The sequence below is a fragment of the Sorghum bicolor genome, chromosome 5 (assembly GCF_000003195.3).
Source record: "Sorghum bicolor cultivar BTx623 chromosome 5, Sorghum_bicolor_NCBIv3, whole genome shotgun sequence".
NCBI lineage: Eukaryota > Viridiplantae > Streptophyta > Magnoliopsida > Poales > Poaceae > Sorghum > Sorghum bicolor.
Genome location: NC_012874.2, coordinates 40,296,033 through 40,310,013, shown reverse-complemented (window position 1 = coordinate 40,310,013; position 13,981 = coordinate 40,296,033).

Sequence of the window (13,981 nt, the reverse complement as noted above, 5' to 3'; positions counted from 1 at the left end):
GGAGTCATGTGACCAAGGTGGAGAAGATCAAGATGAGGCTTGGCTCGATGGACCGGTTGCAAGAGTGAAGGGCAAGTCAGAGGCTTTGAAGCGAGGGACCGCGTGTGATGGTGAAGCTTGAGCAAGACTTGGCGCTGATGTACCAAGGCAACGGTGAAGAGCAAGTGAGGTCAAGATCGATGAACCAATACAGTCATGTGATGATATGAAGTAGATCATATCATTTGGTGATTGGTTGGTGCATGTGTTGCATCAACATTGGAGGAGATGGAATGGTATGCGCAAGGCAAAGGTATAACCTAGGGCATTTCCATTTCACTGGTCATAGGTGTGTAGAGAAGTTTATGACCGGATTTAGGATAGATGGCCGTACTATCAAGAGGAGAAAACTTGTTTGCATATCGGTCATCTAGTGCCACTTGAGCGATCTAACTTTGCATACGTGTTAGGATCGAGTGGCGTGGCAAGTTTGAGAGGCTAACTCCTTTGGGAAAATGTTTGTGAAAATGCTAACACACTTGCACATGGTGGTGTACACTTAGTGGTGTTGGCACATTTACAAAGGAGGTGGAGTTCCTAGGCTTAAGAGGGGTGTGGGTTCCTCTCTCCCTCCCGCCGAGCTTACGAGGCGGGATTCGGCGCTTGTAAGAAAATTAAGTGCATATTTTATATTGCACCGGTGGGATTTTTTGGAGAAGTCGTGGGAGTGTTTCTCAGTAGGAAACACTCACCGGACACTCTGCGCGGAGGCACCGGACGCTGGTCTTTAGCGTCTGGTGTGCTGTCGGGTGCAGCAGAGTGCACCGGACGCACCGGAGAGAGTCCGGTGCTCAGCGTCCGGTGTGCGGGCGGTTTGGCGACCCTCTCTGCGCTTGAGTCCGGTGAGCAACGGACGCTCAGGGTGCGTCCGGTGGTTCGCGTCCGGTGACCGTGCGAGTTTGCGGAGCTCCATGTGCACGGGTCCGGTGTGCACCGGACGCGTCCGGTGTGGACTAGTTGAGCGTCCGGTGGTGCTATGTTAGGCATGGGCGCGTGGTAGCCGTTGGCGGTAACAGTCGAGTTCAAACGGCTAGTGACACGTGGCTGAGGCCTGAGCACTGGACGCTGGGGGTTGAGCGTCCGGTGGCTCCCTATGAGCGTCCGGTGCCCACGTGTTTTGCCCAGTAAAGGGGCAACGGCTAGTTTAGCCCTTGGGGCTATAAATAGAAGTGGTGGCCGGCCTTGGCTGGTGCTGAGTACCCTTGGGACTTAGTGTCCATGCTTGGGGAGTGCTAGTGAAGCCTCTAACTCACATATGCTTGATAGTGATCATCCGATTGTGTGAGTGAGCGATTCTAGTGCGTTGCATTAAGAGATTGCATCGAGTGGCACTAGGTGTTCGTGTTGCAAGCCGGTGGTGCTTGTTACTCTTGGAGGTTGCCACCTCCTAGACAGCTTGGTGGCTTCTGACTCCGTCGAAGCATGCAAGGAGATTATGCGGTGCTCCGGAGAAGAGATTGTGAGGGGTACGGTGCTCACCCCGCGGGGATCGCGAAGAGCAACTCTAGTTGAGCGAGACGTGAAGAGCGACAAGTGGTCCGGCCAGGTCAAGTGCTAGAGCTTGTGGTAAGCACTCCACGTGGGAGAGTGTGACTTGCGGGTCACCACTAGCAAGAGGACCGGGGGCAACCTTGGAGCTTGTCTCAACGGGGACGTAGCTTGGTGGCAACCAAGTGAACCTCGGGAGAAAATCATCGTGTCAACTTTGTTCTTCCCGTTGGTTTGAAAGTCCCTAACACAAGCTTTTATTTACATTCATATATTTGTGCTTGTGTAGTTGCTCTTGTAATTAGTTAGCTTGTGTAGCTTCCTAGTTACCTTCTTGCTTAGTTTGTGTAGCTAAGTAGTTTGCACTCTCTAATTTGGCATTGGTTGCCTTGTTATTGAGCTTGCTAGTGAGCTTAGGCTTTGTGCGCTTTGCCTCACTAGTTTGTGTAGGAGCTCCCCCGGTTTGCAAAGTACTAGTTGCATAGGTTTGTGTGACCTTGCTTCTAGATTTGGTTAGGTGAGCTCTTGCTAAGGTAGCACCTTGCTTGCTTGTTTAAGATCTTTTCAATGTGCTAGAGAACTTAGATAGAGGGGTGTAGTCTTGGCTAGACCGATAGTTTTAGTTCCGCATTTGTTTTCGGTTAGCCTGCGTAATAACTTTTAGAAAGGACTATTCACCCCCCCTCTAGTCTGCCATCTCGACCCTTCACTCGTCGCTGGTAAACCTATGATGAAGTCCATACTGACGTCTTCCGATTTCCACTCTGGAACTGATAACGGTTGCAACAGACCTGCAGGTTTCATATGGATGGCCTTAACTCTGCAACACATGTCACAACGGGCCACATATGCGGCTATTTCTTTCTTCATTTTGGTCCACCAAAAGAGGGGTCTTAGGTCTTGATGCATTTTACTACTGCGAGGATGAATAGAAAGCTTAGAGAGATGGGCTTCATCCATGACGCGATTCTTCAATTCACGATCTTTCGGGACTACTAACCGATGTTGAAACCACAATACCCCTTTCTCATCAACTCGAAATTGAGTTTTTGGGTCATCCTTGATCTTCTCTTTGATGTGGAAAATACCCTTGTCTGTCTTCTGACCTTCAATGACTTGACTCTCAAGGGAACGACTGAGCTGTATGTGACACAAGACTTCAGGATGCATGAGATTGAAACCATCTTCAAACAACGGTTGAACCACTTGATAGTGCGGTTTACGACTCAAAGCGTCTGCTACTACATTAGCTTTGCCTGGATGATAGTGAACTTCCAGATCATAGTCCTTGATTAACTCTAACCACCGTGGTTGCCTCATATTCAGCTTTGACTGAGTGAAGATATACTTCAAACTCTTATGATCGGTATAGATATGACACTTATTTCCCAGTAGATAGTGTCTCCAAATCTTCAAAGCATGCACTACTGCTGCTAACTCGAGATCGTGAGTTGGGTAGTTGCCTTCGTGCTTTCTCAACTGTCGTGAAGCGTAAGCTATCACTCTGCCATCTTGCATCAACACACACCCCAAGCCACTTTTCGACGCGTCGCAAAACACATCAAAAGGCTTCTCGATATTGGGTTGCGCCAGAACGGGAGCAGTGGTTAGCAACTTTCGCAAGGTGCGGAAGGCTAGCTCACACCCCTCTGTCCAGACAAACTTATGATCTTTTTGTAGCAAACTTGTCATCGACTTAGCAATTTTGGAGAAGTCGGGTATGAAACGACGATAATACCCGGCCAGACCAAGAAAACTTCTAACTTCCGAGACAGAAGTTGGTGCCTTCCAGTCCATGAATTCCTGCACTTTCGACGGATCCACAACGATCCCTTCTGCAGATAAAATGTGCCCTAGAAAAGGAACCTTCTTCAACTAGAACTCACACTTGCTGAATTTTGCATACAACTGATGCTATCGTAATCGTGTTAGCTCGATTCTCAGATGCTCGGTGTGATCTTGCTCATTTTCTGAATAAATCAGGATATCATCGATAAACACTACAACAAACTTATCTAACTCTGGCATAAAGACTGAATTCATCAGATACATGAAGTATGCAGGAGCTTTCGTCAACCCAAAGGACATGACCAGATACTCATACAACCCATATCTGGTGGAAAAAGCAGTCTTCGGGATATGTTGCGGGCGAATATTGATTTGGTGATACCCAGATCTCAAATCTATCTTGGAAAACACTTTTGCCTTGGACAACTGATCAAATAAGATATCGATCCTTGGCAAAGGATACTTATTCTTGATTGTCTCTGCATTGAGTGGACGGTAGTCCACGCACATGCGCAATGATTGATCCTTCTTTTTCACAAACAACGCCGGACAACCCCATTCTGACGAACTTGGCCGGATGAACCCTTTATCGAGTAATTCCTTTAGTTGATTCTTCAACTCAGCGAGTTCGTTTGGTGGCATCCGGTATGGCCTTCTAGATATTGGTGCTGTACCTGGTATCAACTCGATTACAAACTCTACTTCCCTATCTGAAGGAAGTCCCGGCAATTCCTCGGGAAAAACATCAGGGAACTCACATACCACGGGTATGTGTTCTAGTGGACCACCTGTACTACACATGAAAGACTAACGAAGTCTAACCGTCGGGGTAGCTTGACCTGAAGCACACCTTCCCCCTGCGTGTCTTTGAGGCAAAGAGTTCTATTCCCGACATCTATAGCTGCACCCCAGTCAGTCATCTTATTCATTCCAATGATGACATCCAAAACCAGCCCTAGCATGACCACAAGGTTTACACGAAACCTTCGCCCACTGATATCCAAGGTAACTCCTGTTACAGTTTTGTTAGTCAACACATCAGCCCCGGCTGAGCTGATGCGATAGCCATAACCCAACTCAGTAACTGGCTGGTCATGCTTTTGTGCAAATGCTTGGCTCATGAATGAATGCGATGATCCAGAATCAAACAAAACAACTGCAAGATGTTGGTTGACAGGAAACATACCAGCTGTTACCGGTTCTCCTTCCGGGATCTCCTCGATCGAGGTATGGTGCACACGAGCTGGATAGGTTGGCTGTTGTCTCTTGGGGTAGGGACACTCCTTGGCAAAGTGCCCCATCTTGTGGCAGTTGTAGCACGGACCCTTGGGCGCATTGTTGGCGGCAGGTGCCGCAGCTTGAATTGCCTTTGGCTTGGCAGGAGCTATCGCCACCTTGTACGGCTTCTGTTGCGTTGGATGTCCGGTGTTCCTTCTCTTCGGCGGCCGGAACCTAGCACCCGGGGCAGGAGGACGATACTGCTGTCGCCCTGCCACTGGTGCCCTGAACTGGGATGACCCGGCCTCAAAAGCTCTCTTACGAGACTTGGATGCACTATAGCTGTTGTTATTGTTCTCCTGGGTCAGACAGTCACTGATATAAGCATTGAAGGTAGCCCTGGCTCCTGTACCCATGGTCTTCAGCATCTTTGGGTTCAAGCCTCTCTGGAAACTAGCAATCTTCTTGGCCTCCGTGTTCACAAACTCAGGGGCGTAGCGAGCGAGATTGTTAACAGCGTGTAGATACTCCTTTACAGACTTCGTCCCTTGAGACAACCGCATGAATTCCCCAACCTTCATTTCAACCACACCCGGAGGAATGTAATTTCCCCGAAAAGCAGCGGTGAAGCGGTTCCAGGTGATTGGGGTCCCCTCTGGGTAGGTAGTACGGTGATGGGACCACCAAATCCCAGCAGGTCCCTGCAACTGATGCGCTGCATACTCAGCCTTGAGTTCTTCTGTCATCCGAAGAAGACGAAACTTCTGCTCCATAGTGTTGATCCACTCATCTGCCTTGAGCGGTTCCAACGCCTCCTTGAAGTCTGGTGGCTTGGTATCCATGAAGTCCTTGAAAGAGCTGTACTGATTGACTTCACAACTGCCCTGGTTATCCCCACGGCGGGTGTTGTCAGCTATGTTACGCAGGGCTTCTTCCATATTGCACTGCATTTGTTCCATGTTGCGTTGGCTCCCCAGAAACTGTGCGAAAAACACGTCCGCAGTATACGAAGGAGGCGGTGTTGGTGGCGGTGATGGTGCTCTTTCCTCGTTCCGTTGAGCCCCACCTCCAGAGACACCTGCTCCAAGACCGAGGTTATTGTTACCCCCGCCACGTGTTTGCACCATCTGCATGCATCAACGATAAGAATTCGTTAGGAGTTGTCGTTAACGGTAGACATATGTAGAATTATGCCACACTGAATTTACTGAGGAAATAAATTCGCACAATAAACAGAGACACAACAATTCATCATCCACATACAACATCACTAACAGATTACTTAACATTCCAGCAACAATGTTCGCAAACATCCAAACTTGCCAGCATACATACACTGGACTTTCAGCATCATCTCATAAAGTTTTACATAGCCCAGATCCAAAAGTACAAGACATGCCATGCAACAACAACAACAAAAGAAGGACTAGCTCTAGGGCCCTAGCATCTACTCGCTATGGTCACTGTCCATGCCGGAGCCCTCCTCGTCCTCTTCTCCACTAGCAGCTGCTCCTATCTCAGGATCCGCGTCCATCTCGTCCTCAGAGTCTAGCTCAGCTGCCCCAGGCAGAGGGTGAGGGTGGAGCTGATTATGCAGCTGGTGGATCTCCTCATGCAAGTTCTCATTGTACTCCTCGGCATTAGCTAGCTACTGCTCGAGCTCTAGCTGTCGGGCCATCAAAGTGTCCTCCTCGTGCCAGGCTTCATTCCTCTGACCAAGCACATGGACTAGCATGCGCTCGCAGTTCCTGTGAGCAGTAGTCACCCTGTCTCTCTGCTCTCGCACTGCAAGCAAGTCCTGGCTTAGGTCATTGTTCTTCTGGACCGCCTGGTCCCTCTCTTGGATCACGCGGGCCAACTCTGCCTACAGCCTCTCAACCTCAGTGTCAAACTCACGCTGCAGCTGGCTCTTCTCATCCTGGACAGTGAGAAGATACCCGGACAACCGCCCCAAACAACGCTCCAGGCCTCCATAGGTCTTCATCAAAGCGTACATAGCACTCATAGTTGTGCTGTCACTGTGTTGGTCCTCATCCGCACTCCTCTCTAGAGCATTCACCTCGGACTGATCCCACACCGAAGTGTAGGGGTCACCACGGGGAAACACCCCAGCGAAGGCGTGGGCTAGCTCCTATGGAAACCTCTCCATGAGGTCCCTCAGAACTGCAAAAGCTGCCCTGCTGGCACCGTGAAAAGGTGTGGTACCTCGGGACTCGTACACCCAGCCGCCCCAGGCGGGGTCACCTCCACTGGTAGGGACCACTACCTCGATCCCTACCAGGGTCCCGTCACCAAGCTGCTCCTTGTTCCAATAGTAGCGAGGTTCCCTTCCTTTGGGATACCCCATCGAACTGAGCACCCTCCATAACAAGGCGGGCATCCCAAACTCCCCCAGGAACTTGCTCTTATGACGCGAGCACCTGGCGGCCAACGGATAGCGAGGGGCCCGCCCACCAGTGGACTTACGAGCGGTGAGCCTAGTGAGTGCCATCTGCTGCAAAGGGAATACCTTGGGTAAGATGGAGGATTATCTTTAATTATTTTATTTAGAATTGGGACAGATTAAATTAAGGGGGAAAGTAAGCAATGATATGAAATGAACATGATGCATGCACGGGCTTACGATCTCACAAACTTAGAGACAAAAGTTAACACTAAGCGGTATATGCGGTGGCACACAGCGTTCTCTCATAACGTAACTAGCGTTCTAAGCGAGAACGTGATTAGTGTACCTGCAGAAAACTTATTTCAGCCCAACCACAGTATGCTTATGCAGAACAAGAATTTAAAACTATACACGCCACATACACAGACACCCGTCCATGCATATGACGTGTTACTACCCACATCATCGCCCTAATGACGGCATCACCTCTCAGGACGGAATTCCCAACATGCGGTACTGTTCCCAAGCACACCAACCATGGGTGCATGACACAGCACCTAACAACACTCCCCTAGACCGGCAGTGTATCCGATCATGCTCTCACAACTCCCACTTACCGGGGCGTAGAGGAAAAATTGATCCATATATTACCACTCAAATGAATGGTACTCATACTATTGCACGCCGTATGAGCGACGAAATAGAAATATGATGCATTAACCCCAAAGTTAGTACTTAACTAGCCACCTTAGAGTCCTTAACTCGGCATAAAGGATATGACCATGGCACACTTGATAGTTTTTCCAAAAACTTAGTTGACACCTTGATTATCATTAATAAAAATCTATTATTAAACCGGTTTTAGATTTAGTTCAGAACGTACTTATGAACAGTAACTCGCTAAACCTTGCTCCAATGCCAGGTGTAACACAACCGCCCAAATTATAAGAGATTAAGCCTAATAGCGACTATTTGCATAGTCAAACCATTGAACTTAAGCCCATATAATCCCGGTAGTCCGTGAAATCTCGAAGGATTTCAAACCACATATCGCACATACAGCCAAGATCGTAATAAGTTCAGCGGTCACCATTCACAGTTACATCCAGTTCGAAACCATTCATACGATACATCGGAGTGCTTAAAGTTATTACAAGCCAAGTTCACAGATAGCGGAAGCTTCTTAGTTCGAAAATAACACACACATACTTAGTCTAATACAGTGCCATAGTTTTGGTCATTCCCACAAAAGCAAAAGAAGAGACGGAGTGACCATCGCCCTTGGTCTAGTCATCACCCATAGCTGGGTACAGGCAGAGGATGCAATAACCATAGTACATTTGACCATCTGCAAAACAACATGGGAATAGAACCCTAAGTACGAGAATGTACTCAACTAGACTTACCCGTCATAAACTCAAAAAATAAAGACTCTTCAAGGATCATGAAGGCTATGTAGTGGGGTAGCTGACAACCTTTTTGCATAACCGCAAGATTCGATTAACATAACCTACATAAACATTTCTTCTTTTAATTTGGTCAAGTTGAAGGTATCATTACCTATTGTCTAGGTTTGCACCTGCACTATTACAAGCAAGTATAATAATATGATGGTACCTCATCATAGCATTCATGCAACCATTCATTATTATAACCCAAATGTTCCATAGTCCTTACTACGAGGACAGGGCTCATGTCAAGTGCTCACTATCCAGGAGCGATAGCGATTCGAATCGATTTCTAACCAGCTGGAGAGTTTATTCCCCATACAAACCACACTCACTGATCAAGTGAGCTACAGATCACCGTATTGCACTATCCAGGACCAATTCACGGGTTCGACAGGCATCGCCCGTACCCGAGGACCGTCCCGGCGACCGAGGTATCCAAGGTATACTAAGGTTGCGCGCCGCACCCTTGTCGTTCTCCTCAACCATCACCAATACAGCGTGTACATCCGGCCGATTCCCGGCCCGGATAGTTCTCAGGCTTCGCGGTCGGAATGACTTATCCTTCCAACTAAATGTGGGGCATGCGTTCAATATGACAAGAGGGCCGTCAACTATCGGTCCTTAATCGACACAGGCAGGGGCACTACAGTCAACCCACCATAAGACCCTGCCCGGTCTCAAATTTCCATTCCATACTTGGTTATTCTTTTCCCAAAGCAATCACCGCTTAATCAAGCAGGTATCCACCTATATCTCGCAGGTGACAGAAAATCACCCGACTTCTACCGGCTAAGTAGACTAAGCATAGACTCCATACCTATCTACATAGGACAAGGTAGATAAACGGATGGTGATATCAAGGAGTACATATGCATCAACGGTATCAACCGATTCCTATCACTTAAATGCAATATAGTAAAACAAGCATAATATATCCTGTAAGTTAGCGAGAATAGGGAGACTTAGAATGCTCCGGGGCTTGCCTTACTCAAACGTGCTGGGTCTGTGATCCGGACACTCCTGCAGCTCTTCTCCGGGTTCCGGTGCTCCCAGAGGTTCCTGCTCCTAGGTCTCCTCTGGCTCCTCGGGTCCCACCTCGTTCTCCTGCGAGCCTGTATGATGCATGTGTGCTCATGAGTGGAGTGCGAGATGCCCGGGGTGAAATGCTCATGCGAGAGAATACCAGATGACTATGACATGATGTATGGATGATTTATGTGATCATTTACAAGGTAGTCAACATCATCCAAGAACATGCAATTGAATTAAACATCTATTGCATTCTCTTCTATAAATTGTCTTCAAGTGTAACCAACAACTCACAAGATGCTTCAAAGATACACCAAACCCCTTTTATTCTATTTGACCCATATATAACAATTCATAATTTCTTTATTCATTCTTAGGCCCATCAAAATTAGCATGCATTTCTGTTTATCAATAAATTCCACCAAAATTACAGGAGACTACAAGTCAAACATAAAGTCCACCATAAAATTTTCATAATTTTTGGACACTTATTTTGAGCTACAAAAATCACAAGATTAATTCCTAAAGGCAAATAAAATTACCCTACCATGGTATAAGTGTCAAACAGCAGATTTCATATTTTTGTAGTTTGCCTAATATCATCAGAAACACCCACAAAAATTACTAGATTAATTGCATGATCCAATCATTTATTAAAAATCATAAACCACTGCCATGCAAGCATTTAAATCACTACAAATTCATTTATACACCAAATAATGTGTAGCAACATTTTCCCAGTGATTAAACATACATGCAGAGCCAACAAAACAAGTTTCACATTTCTCTAAGTCATTTTAATTACTATGCATTTTCCAAATCCAGCAAAAAAATGGATTAAATATATTTATATAGAAAAGTTATTCAAACATGACATGATATTACATCAAACTGTAGATCTGGGAATGGAGAGCACACCAATATTTATTTCACCAGATTTGGAGCTGTAGAACTCAAGATATGGATTTTACAAGTTTTAAATCAATTTCTGGACATCATTTATTTAAGAAAACCGACGCAAAAAGCTAAACTCACCCAGATCCACACCCGCAGAGGCACTGACAGGTGGGATCCGGGGCCATGACCCCACCGGTCAGCCGTGCAACGCACTGGCCGAGCTTCGGCCGGCCGGCTTTCGCCGACGGCGAGGTCTCCGGCCACGGGGTGAGCACCAACGTGCTCCCCCAGAGGCGCATCCAGGGGTACCCTCGGATTGGCCGGAGGATGACCGGAACACCTCCGACGAGCGTGCATGGCGGCACGGCGGCGCTGCTCGCCGTGGCCAGGCCGCTTCGGTGCGGTAGAGCGCGCGCAAACGACTCTCCGAGCTTCCTCACCTCACTACCGACCTAGCGCACCAAAGAACGAGCGAAAAGAAGCAGGATACAGCAAGATCCGTCGCAGTGGAGCTCTCCGGCGAGGTTGGAGCAACTCCGATGAGCGATTCACGGCGCACGGCTACTTCTCACCTCCGTAGAGTGCACGCAGGGGCTTACCGCGACGACGGCGAGTGCGCTGGTGCTCTTGGCGTCGAGCTTGAAGCTCTGGTGCGGCCGGCGGCGAGCGGCGGGGCTTGCTCCGGCAATGGCGCACGGCGGAACTGCTGCTGCTGCTACTGCTGCGCGAGCGGAGGGAGGAGGAAGAGGCGCGGGCGACAGAATGGAGGGAGGGCTCTGGGGGCGCGGGTCAGCGTCCCGACCAGGGGGTGGAGGTGGCCAGCCGCGGTGCGCCCAACGCCGGCGTACGGCCGCCACGTGGCCGTCGCTGGATGGGGCGAGGCGGGCGCCGCGCGCGGGAGAGAGAGGGGATGGGGAGGCAGGCCGGGCTGCTGGCTGGGCCGAAAGGGAGGCGGGGTTGGCCCAGCAGTGCCTGTCCCCTTTTTTTGAAATTCTTTTCTCAAATTCTTTCAAAATTCATTTGGACTATCTAAAAATCATTTTCACCCTTTTCCCCCAACAGCAAAGTTGTTCCAAAACAAAAACCCTACAACTTTGTTTTAATAAGCAAGACCAGATTCCAAATAGAATTTGACTTACAGATTAAAACTAGTTCTAGGTTTTCAAATAAATTCATTTTGGGGATTCTTGTATAAATTCCATTTCTCAAATTCTATGGCTCCAAAAATTGCACAAAAATATTCTTAAATCTTCTTACACACCATTCAACCTAGTTTGAATATTTCACAATTTTAGAAGCAAGCAGCATATTTTTAACACATTTAAATCACATGGAATAAAGTACATAAAATCATATTTTAGATGGATGACATGCTTACGTGATGCTATGCTTGATGAGAAGGCTTATGAATGCTTTGGTAAGACTAAGTGCATGCGTAACACCTAGGGTGTTACAATAACTTTTAGCCAATTGATTTATAACCAGCATAGAATCCCCAAAGATTTCAACAGCATCAGCATGAACTTCTTTTAACAACTCCAACCCTTTGATTATTCGTCGACGTCGCAGCAATTGGCAAAGAAAACTCATACTTCCTTCCCTGAGGGGAAATTAATACTATGCCGATCCCTGCCCCCCGGTCACACATGGATCCGTCAAAGAAAAGCGTCCAGGGCACAATTTCCAAAGTCCCCACTACACCGCGATGTTGAGTCACAAAATTGGCCATAATCTGTCCTTTAACCGCTTTAGCCGATTCATAACGCAGATCGAATTCCGACAGTGCCAAAATCCACTTACCAATCCTGCCACTCATAATCGGCATAGATAGCATATATCGGACCACATCATCTTTGCATATAACACTGCATTCGGCCGATAGCAAATAGTGCCTCAACTTAATGCATGAGAAATATAGGCATAAACATAATTTTTCAATAGCCGAATACCTAGTCTCAGCATCAATCAATCTTTTGCTTAAATAGTAAATCACACGCTCCTTTCCTTCAAATTCTTGAATCGAAGCCAAACCGATGACCATTCCATCGGCAGACAAATATAATCTGAAGGGCTTTCCTTGCTCAGGTGGAATTAAGACTGGAGGATTTGCCAAATAATTCTTGATTTCATCCAGAGCCAACTGTTGCTCTTCTCCCCATATAAATTATTGATCGGCTTTTAACTTAAGTAAAGGACTGAAAGCACGAATTTTTCCAGATAAGTTGGAAATAAATCGCCTGATAAAATTTACTTTGCTGATAAGAGATTGGAGCTCAGTTTTGTTGGTAGGAGCAACTATTTTGTTGATAGCATCAATAGATCTCCTACTAATTTCAATTCCCCTTTGATGCACCATGAAACCAAGAAATTGCCCTGCCGATACGCCAAATGCACACTTATTAGAGTTCATCTTTAAACCATGTTTCCTTGTACATTCTAACACTTTCCGCAGATCGGCAAGATGCTTTGTGAAATCTCCAGACTTAACCACCACATCATCAATATAAATTTCCACCAACTTGCCGATGAACTCATGAAAGATAAAATTCATAGCCCTCTAATAAGTAGCACCAGCATTTTTCAAACCAAAGGTCATGACTATCCATTCAAACAACCCTACATGACCAGGACATCTAAATGCAGTCTTTGGTATATCTTCTTCAGGCATGAATATCTGATTATATCCTGCATTGCCATCCATGAAGCTAATAATCCGATGCCCTACTGTAGCATCAACTAGCAAATCGGCAACTGGCATGAGGTAACCGTCCATTGGCGTGGCTTTATTAAGATTCCTAAAATCAATGCAAACTCGAAGCCTCCCGTTTTTCTTGTAAACTGGGACAACATTGGAAATCCATCCGGCATATCGACACTGCCGAATAAACTTAGCTTCAACAAGTTTAGTTATTTCGGCCTTAATATCAGGAAGAATATTAGGATTACATCGGCGAGCTGGTTGCTGATGTGGCCGAAACCCAGACTTGATTGGTAACCGATGTTCAACAATCGATCGGACTAAACCAGGCATCTCAGTATAATCCCAAGCAAAGCAATCTTTATATTCCTTTAACAAATCGGTTAACTGTTGCTTACACTCAGAATTTAATTTAGCACTAATAAAAGTAGGCCTTGGCTTATCACCACTACCTATATCTACCTCCACTAAATCATCAGCCGATGTAAACCCCTAACCTAACTTTCCATCATCGGCGAACCTATCCATTAAAACTCCTCATTAGAACCGACTGCTTGGATCGGTGGAATTTCATAATCAGCAACCTTGAGGAAGTCTTTCTCCCAAATTTCTCCTAAAATGCACCTGGTCCTCTCATAAGTATCTGCCTCTACCGATGCGATGACATAAGAAGAATCTCCTGGGACAATTTTGATTTTGTCACCTACCCACTGGACCAAGCATTGGTGCATTGTAGACGGGATGCAACAATTGGTATGAATCCAATCTCTCCCTAGCAGCAGATTATAAGCACCTTTCCACTGATCACGAAGAAAGTTGTCGGCAAGGTTTTGCTGCCGATGGTCAACTCGACGCATATTGCTCCTTTAACCGGAGACACATTTCCTTCAAAGTCTTTCAGCATCATATCGGTCTTGGTCAACTCTTGATCTCCTTTCCCAAGCTTCTGATAGACTGCATATGGCATAATATTGATAGCAGCCCCAC